This window comes from Triticum urartu, chromosome 5A, assembly GCF_056163025.1.
Source record: "Triticum urartu cultivar PI428250 chromosome 5A, HENAU_Tu73, whole genome shotgun sequence".
Lineage (NCBI taxonomy): Eukaryota > Viridiplantae > Streptophyta > Magnoliopsida > Poales > Poaceae > Triticum > Triticum urartu.
The window spans coordinates 27101101-27107964 of record NC_141877.1 but is presented as its reverse complement, the minus strand read 5'-3'; the positions used below and the strand labels follow the sequence as shown (position 1 = coordinate 27107964).

The 6864-nt window shown below is 41.6% G+C and overlaps 1 pseudogene; it reads right to left on the bottom strand.

The window, feature by feature from the left end:
- Positions 1-568: 568 nt before the first annotated feature.
- Positions 569-2323, bottom strand: LOC147967715 (uncharacterized; annotated as a pseudogene).
- Between the last annotated feature and the right edge of the window lie 4541 nt (positions 2324-6864).

Below are 6864 nucleotides of genomic sequence, written 5' to 3'. Positions count from 1 at the left end.
GTTTAACCTTATCATCGATGTTTATGAAAACTGGATATAAAAATGATGCACACTGGCTATTGAAGCAGGTTGCACAAAAATCAGTTACAGCAAAATATATAAAAAAACATTTTCAAAATTATATTATACAGAAAAATATTATTACCCCTAATTAAGGATTCTTTGCAAGAAAAACATATGTTCGAAAAATGATCTTTTTCAAAGAAATGTTCAAATTTCATAAAAATGTTGACTATTCTTAAAAAAGTATTTCAATTTTTATGTTAACATTACCTTCTATTTTTAAAAAGAAAATTTTAAGTTTAACATTATCGTTGACGTTTATTACAATTGGATATAAAATGGTGCATAATGGCAGAGGAAACAGGTTCTATTTTTTTCGCCTAGTGCAACGCACGAACATGTGTACTAGTATAAATAACAGCAAGTAAAAGGAGGGTACAGAGAGTTGTGTTTTCTAAATTCATCAATCTCATGATCATCAAAAGGAATCCACTAGCAAGGTTGATCAAGTCTTGTTAACAAACTCATTTCGAGTAACATGAAACCGGAGAATTTTTGAATAACACTAGGTTACCTCAACGGGGATATGGACATCCCCAACAATAAGAATATCATATTTCTTCTTGACAGTAGGAAGAGGAAATTAAAAACCTCCAAAAATAATCGATGGAATTTTTCCAATAGAATTGATAATGTGTACTTGAGGTTTTTTCCTCGAAAAGTGTACCGTATGCTCATTACCATTAACATGAAAAGTGACATTGCCCTTGTTGCAATCAATAACAGCCCATGCAGTATTGAAAAAGGGTCTTCCAAGAATAATAGACATACTATCGTCCTCGGGAATATCAAGAATAACAAAGTCCGTTAAAATAGTAACGTTTGCAACTACAACAGGCACATCCTCACAAATACCGAAAGGTATAGCAGTTGATTTATCAGCCATTTGCAAAGATATTTAGGTAGGTGTCAACTTATTCAAATCAAGTCTATTATATAAAGAGAGAGGCATAACACTAACACCGGCTCCAATATCACATAAAGCAGTTTTAACATAGTTTCTTTTAATGGAGCATGGTATAGTTGGTACTCCGGGATCTCCTAGTTTCTTAGGTATTCCACCTTTAAAAGTATAATTAGCAAGCATGGTGGAAATTTCAGCTTCCGGTATCTTTCTTTTATTAGTAACAATATCTTTCATATACTTAGCATAAGGATTCATTTTAAGCATATCAGTCAAACGGATGCGCAAAAAGATAGGTCTAATCATTTCAGCAAAGCGCTCAAAATCCTCATCATCCTTTTTCTTGGATGGCTTAGGAGGAAAAGGCATGGGTTTAAGAACCCATGGTTCTCTTTCTTTACTATGCTTCCTAGCAACAAAGTATTTTTAATCATAACGTTGATTCTTTGATCGTGGGCTATCAAGATCAATAGCAGGTTCAATTTCTATATCATTATCATTACTAGGTTGAGCATCAACATGAACATTATCATTAACATTATCACTAGTTTCATGTTCATTACCAGATTGTGTTTCAGCATCAGAAATAGAAATATCATTGGGATTCTCAGGTGTGTCAATAACAGGTTCACTAGAAGCATGCAAAGTCCTATCATTTTTCTTTTTCTTCCTTTTAGAAGGACTAGGTGCATTTATATTATTTCTCTGAGAATCTTGCTGAATTCTCTTAGGGTGGCCTTCAGGATACAAAGGTTCCTGAGTCATTTTACCAGTTCTAGTAGCCACTCTAACAACATAGTCATTATTCTTATTATTCAATTCGTTGAGCAAATCATTTTGAGCTTTAAGTACTTGTTCTACTTGAGTGGTAAACATAGAAGCATGTTTACTAATGAGTTTAAGTTCACCTTTATCTCTAGACATATAATCACCCAGGTGTTCAATCATATGAGCATTTTCTTTCAATTGTCTGCCAAAATAAGCATTGAAGTCTTCTTGCTTAACCATAAAGTTGTCAAACTCATCCAAACATTGGCTAGCAAACTTAGTAGGAGGGATTTCAGCTTTATCATATCTATAGAGAGAATTTACCTTTACTACATGTGTCGGGTTATCAAGACCATGTGTTTCTTCCATAGGCGGTAAATTAAGACCATGTATTTCTTCAGTAGGAGGTAAATTCTTAACATCTTCAGCTTTAATACCCTTTTCTTTCATAGATTTCTTTGCCTCTTGCATATCTTCAGGACTGAGAAATAGAACACCTCTTTTCTTCGGAGTTGGTTTAGGAATAGGCTCAGGAGTTGGCTCAGGAGCTGGCTCAGAAAGTGTCCAATTATTTTCATTTGTCAACATATTATTCAATAGAATTTCAGCTTCATGCGGTGTTCTTTCCCTGAAAACAGAACCAGCACAACTATCCAGGTAATCTTTGGAAGCATCGGTTAGTCCATTATAAAAGATATCAAGTATTTCGTTTTTCTTAAGAGGGTGATCAGGCAAAGCATTAAGTAACTGGAGAAGCCCCCCCAAGCTTATGGGAGACTCCCTTCTTCAATTTGCACAAAATTATATATATCCCTTAAGGCAGCTTGTTTCTTATGAGTAGGGAAATATTTAGCAGGGAAGTAATAAATCATATCCTGGGTACTACGCACGCAACCAGGATCAAGAGAATTAAACCATATCTTAGCATCACCCTTTAATGAGAACGGAAATATTTTAAGGAGTAAAAGTAGCGAGTTCTCTCATCATTAGTGAACAGGGTGGCTATATAATTTAATTTAGTAAGATGTGCAACAACAGTTTCAGATTCATAGCCATAAAAAAGGATCAGATTCAGCCAAAGTAATTATATCAGGATCAATAGAGAAATCATAATCCTTATCAGTAACAAAGATAGGTGAAGTAGCATAAGCAGGATCATATTTCATTCTATCATTAAGAGTTTTTTGTTTAAGCTTAGCTAATAATTTCTTAAGATCACTTCTATCATTCCAAGAAAGAAAATCTCTAGCAGTTTCTTCATCCATAACATAGCCCTCAGGCACAACAGGTAATTCATATTTATTAGGAGAGCCTTCATCATCACTTTCATTAGTATTATCAGTTTCAATAATTTCATTCTCTCTAGCCCTAGCAAGTTGTTCATCAAGAAATTCACCAAGTGGCACAGTAGTATCAAGCATAGAAGTAGTTTCATCATAAGTATCATGCATAGCAGAAGTGGCATCATCAATAATATGCGACATATCAGAATTAATAGCAGAAGCAGGTTTAGGTGTCGCAAGCTTACTCAAAACAGAAGGTGAATCAAGTGCAGAGCTAGATGGCAGTTCCTTACCTCCCCTCGTAGTTGAGGGATAAATCTTGGTTTTTGGATCTCTCAAGTTCTTCATAATGATAAGCAGATATAAATCCCAAGTGACTTAAAGAATAGAGCTATGCTCCCCGGCAACGGCGCCAGAAAATAGTCTTGATGACCCACAAGTATAGGGGATCGCAACAATTTTCGAGGGTAGAGTATTCAACCCAAATTTATTGATTCGACACAAGGGGAGCCAAAGAATATTCTCAAGTATTAGCACCTGAGTTTTCAATTCAACCACACCTGGAAACTTAGTATCTGCAGCAAAGTGTTTAGTAGCAAAGTAATATGATAGTAGTGGTAACGTTAACAAAAGGTAACGATAGCAAAAGTAATATTTTTGGTGTTTTGTAGCGATGATAACAATAGCAATGGAAAAGTAAATAAGCGAAGAACAATATATGGAAAGCTCATAGGCACTGGATCAGTGATAGAGAATTATGCCGGATGTGATCAATTATGTAATAGTCATAACCTAGGGTGACACAGAACTAGCTCCAGTTCATCAATGTAATCTAGGCATGTATTCCGAATATAGTCATACGTGCTTATGGAAAAGAACTTGCATGACATATTTTGTCCTACACTCCCGTGGCAGTGGGGTCCTAGTGGAAACTAAGGGATATTAAGGCCTCCTTTTAATAGAGTACCAGACCAAAGCATTAGCACATAGTGAATACATGAACTCCTCAAACTATGGTCATCACCGGGGGTGGTCCCTATTATTGTCACTTCGGGGTTGCCGGATCATAACACATAGTAGGTGACTATAGACTTGCAAGATAGGATCAAGAACTCACATATATTCATGAAAACATAATAGGTTCAGATCTGAAATCATGGCACTCGGGCCCTAGTGACAAGCATTAAGCATAGCAAAGTCATAGCAACATCAATATCATAACATAGTGGATACTAGGGATCAAACCCTAACAAAACCAACTCGATTACATGAAAATCTCATCCAACCCATCACCATCCAGCAAGCCTACGATGGAATTATTCACACACGGCGGTGAGCATCATGAAATTGGTGATGGAGGATGGTTGATGATGACGATGGCGACGGATTCCCCTCTCCGAAGCCCCGAACGGACTCCAGATCAGCCCTCCAGAGAGAGTTTAGGGCTTGGCGGCAGCTCCGTATCGTAAAACGTGACGAATCCTTCTCCTTTATTTTTTTCTCCCCGAACACGAATATATGGAGTCAAGGTTGAGGTTGGTGGAGCTCCAGGGGGCCCACGAGGCAGGGGGCATGCTCAGCGGGCAGGCGCGCCCCCACCCTCGTGGCTAGGGTGTGGGCCCACTGGCCTTGATTCTTTGCCAATATTTTTTATTATTTCCAAAAATAATCTCCGTGGACTTTCAGGTCATTCCGAGAACTTTTGTTTCTGCACATAAATAACAACATGGCAATTCTGCTGAAAACAACGTCAGTCCGGGTTAGTTCCATTCAAATCATGCAAGTTAGAGTCCAAAACAAGGGCAAAAGTGTTTGAAAAAGTAGATACGACGGAGACGTATCATGCTCCTGCCTGTCGTGGCCGACTGTGATGCCGCAGAGGGCTCACCTCGCCCTACTACTCCCACCGCTGGCCAGGCCATCCGCCTCTACTCACCCACACCCCCTGTTATTCTGCGGCGACGGCAGCCTCACACCGCAGCCGAACCAGTGAACCCTCGTACTCCTCTCCGCGTGGGCTTCCACTGCCGCGTCTTCCCCTGCTCCGTGTCGTCCCCTTCGTAGGCCTCACCGTCGTCCACCGCCTTGGTGCTCTCGACGCGGCGTGGACAACACGGTCAAGGAATGACTTCCATCGAAAGAGTACTGTACGTGGAGAGGCTGACAGCTGGGTCCACGGCTGCAGCAAGGAAGTACCTCCTTATTACGTGAAAAATAATTATTCCTCCACCTGACAGCAGGGACCCATCGGATGGGCCACCGTATTTCGCAAAAAAATGTTTCCCCTCTGACTGCTGGGACCCACCAGCTACATCTTCGCACGCAAGGAAGTGCCTGACAGTCGGGACCCACCTCATCGAAGCGTACATAGCTTTGTCATTCTAGTCGCGAACGTGTACGTACATACTGGTCGATGTAGAGGCGCGCACGTGTCGTAGTAGAGGCGCGCACGTAGCATGTACATGTACGTACAACGGCCAGGGTGCAAGAAAGAAAATACGGCCACATACGTACATACGTGCGGGGTCTGGAATGCCTACTGGCGCATACGTACAGCGAGGGCTCATGTACATGGTTGGGTCGGAACGGAGAAACTGCGTCCTCGTTGTGTTCATGGGTAGCCAACCTGCTGGGTGATGTCTACTACACAACCTTCGTCTTGTAGATGTTGTTGGGCCTCCAAGTGAAGAGGTTTGTAGGATAGTAGCAAATTTCCCTCAAGTGGATGACCTAAGGTTTATCAATCCATAGGAGGCGTAGGATGAAGATGGTCTCTCTCAAGCAGCCCTGCAATCAAATAACAAAGAGTCTCTTGTGTCCCCAACACACCCAATACAATGGTAAATTGTATAGGTGCACTAGTTCGGCAAAGAGATGGTGAAACAAGTGGTATATGGATAGTAGATAAAGGTATTTGTAATCTGAGATAATAAAAACAGCAAGGTAATGGATGATAAAAGTGAGCGTAAACGGTATTGCAATGATAGGAAATAAGGCCTATGGTTCATACTTTCGCTAGTGTAAGTTCCCTCAACAATAATATCATAATGGGATCACATAACTATCCCTCAACATGCAACAAAGAGTCACTCCAAAGTCACTAATAGCGGAGAACGAACGAAGAGATTATGGTAGGGTACGAAACCACCTCAAAGTTATTCTTTCCAATCAATCCGTTGGGCTATTCCTATAAGTGTCACAAACTGATGGGGAACGTAGTAAATTCAAAAATTTCCTACGCACACGCAAGATCATGGTGATGCATAGCAACGAGAGGGGAGAGTGTTGTCTACGTACCCACGCAGACCGATTGCGGAAGCGTTGACGCAACGTAGAGGAAGTAGTCGTATGTATTCCCGATCCGACCGATCCAAGCACCGTTACTCCGGCACCTCCGAGTTCTTAGCACACTACAGCTCGATGACGATCCCCGGGCTCCGATCCAGCAAAGCGTCGGGGAGGAGTTCCGTCAGCACGACGGCGTGGTGACGATGTTGATGTTCTACCGTCGCAGGGCTTCGCCTAAGCACTGCAACAATATGACCGAGGTGGAATATGGTGGAGGGGGGCACCGCACACGGCTAAGGAACGATCACGAGGATCAACTTGTGTGTCTATGGGGTGCCCCCTGCCCCCGTATATAAAGGAGTGGAGGAGGGGAGGGCCGGCCCTCTCTATGGCGCGCCCTAGGGGAGTCCTACTCCCACCGGGAGTAGGATTCCCCCTTTCCTAGTCCAACTAGGAGTCCTTCCATGTATTAGGAGTAGGAGTCAATGCAAGGGAAAAGAGGAGAGAAGGAAGGAGGGGGCGCAGCCCTTCCCCCTAGTCCAATTCGGACTAGGCCTT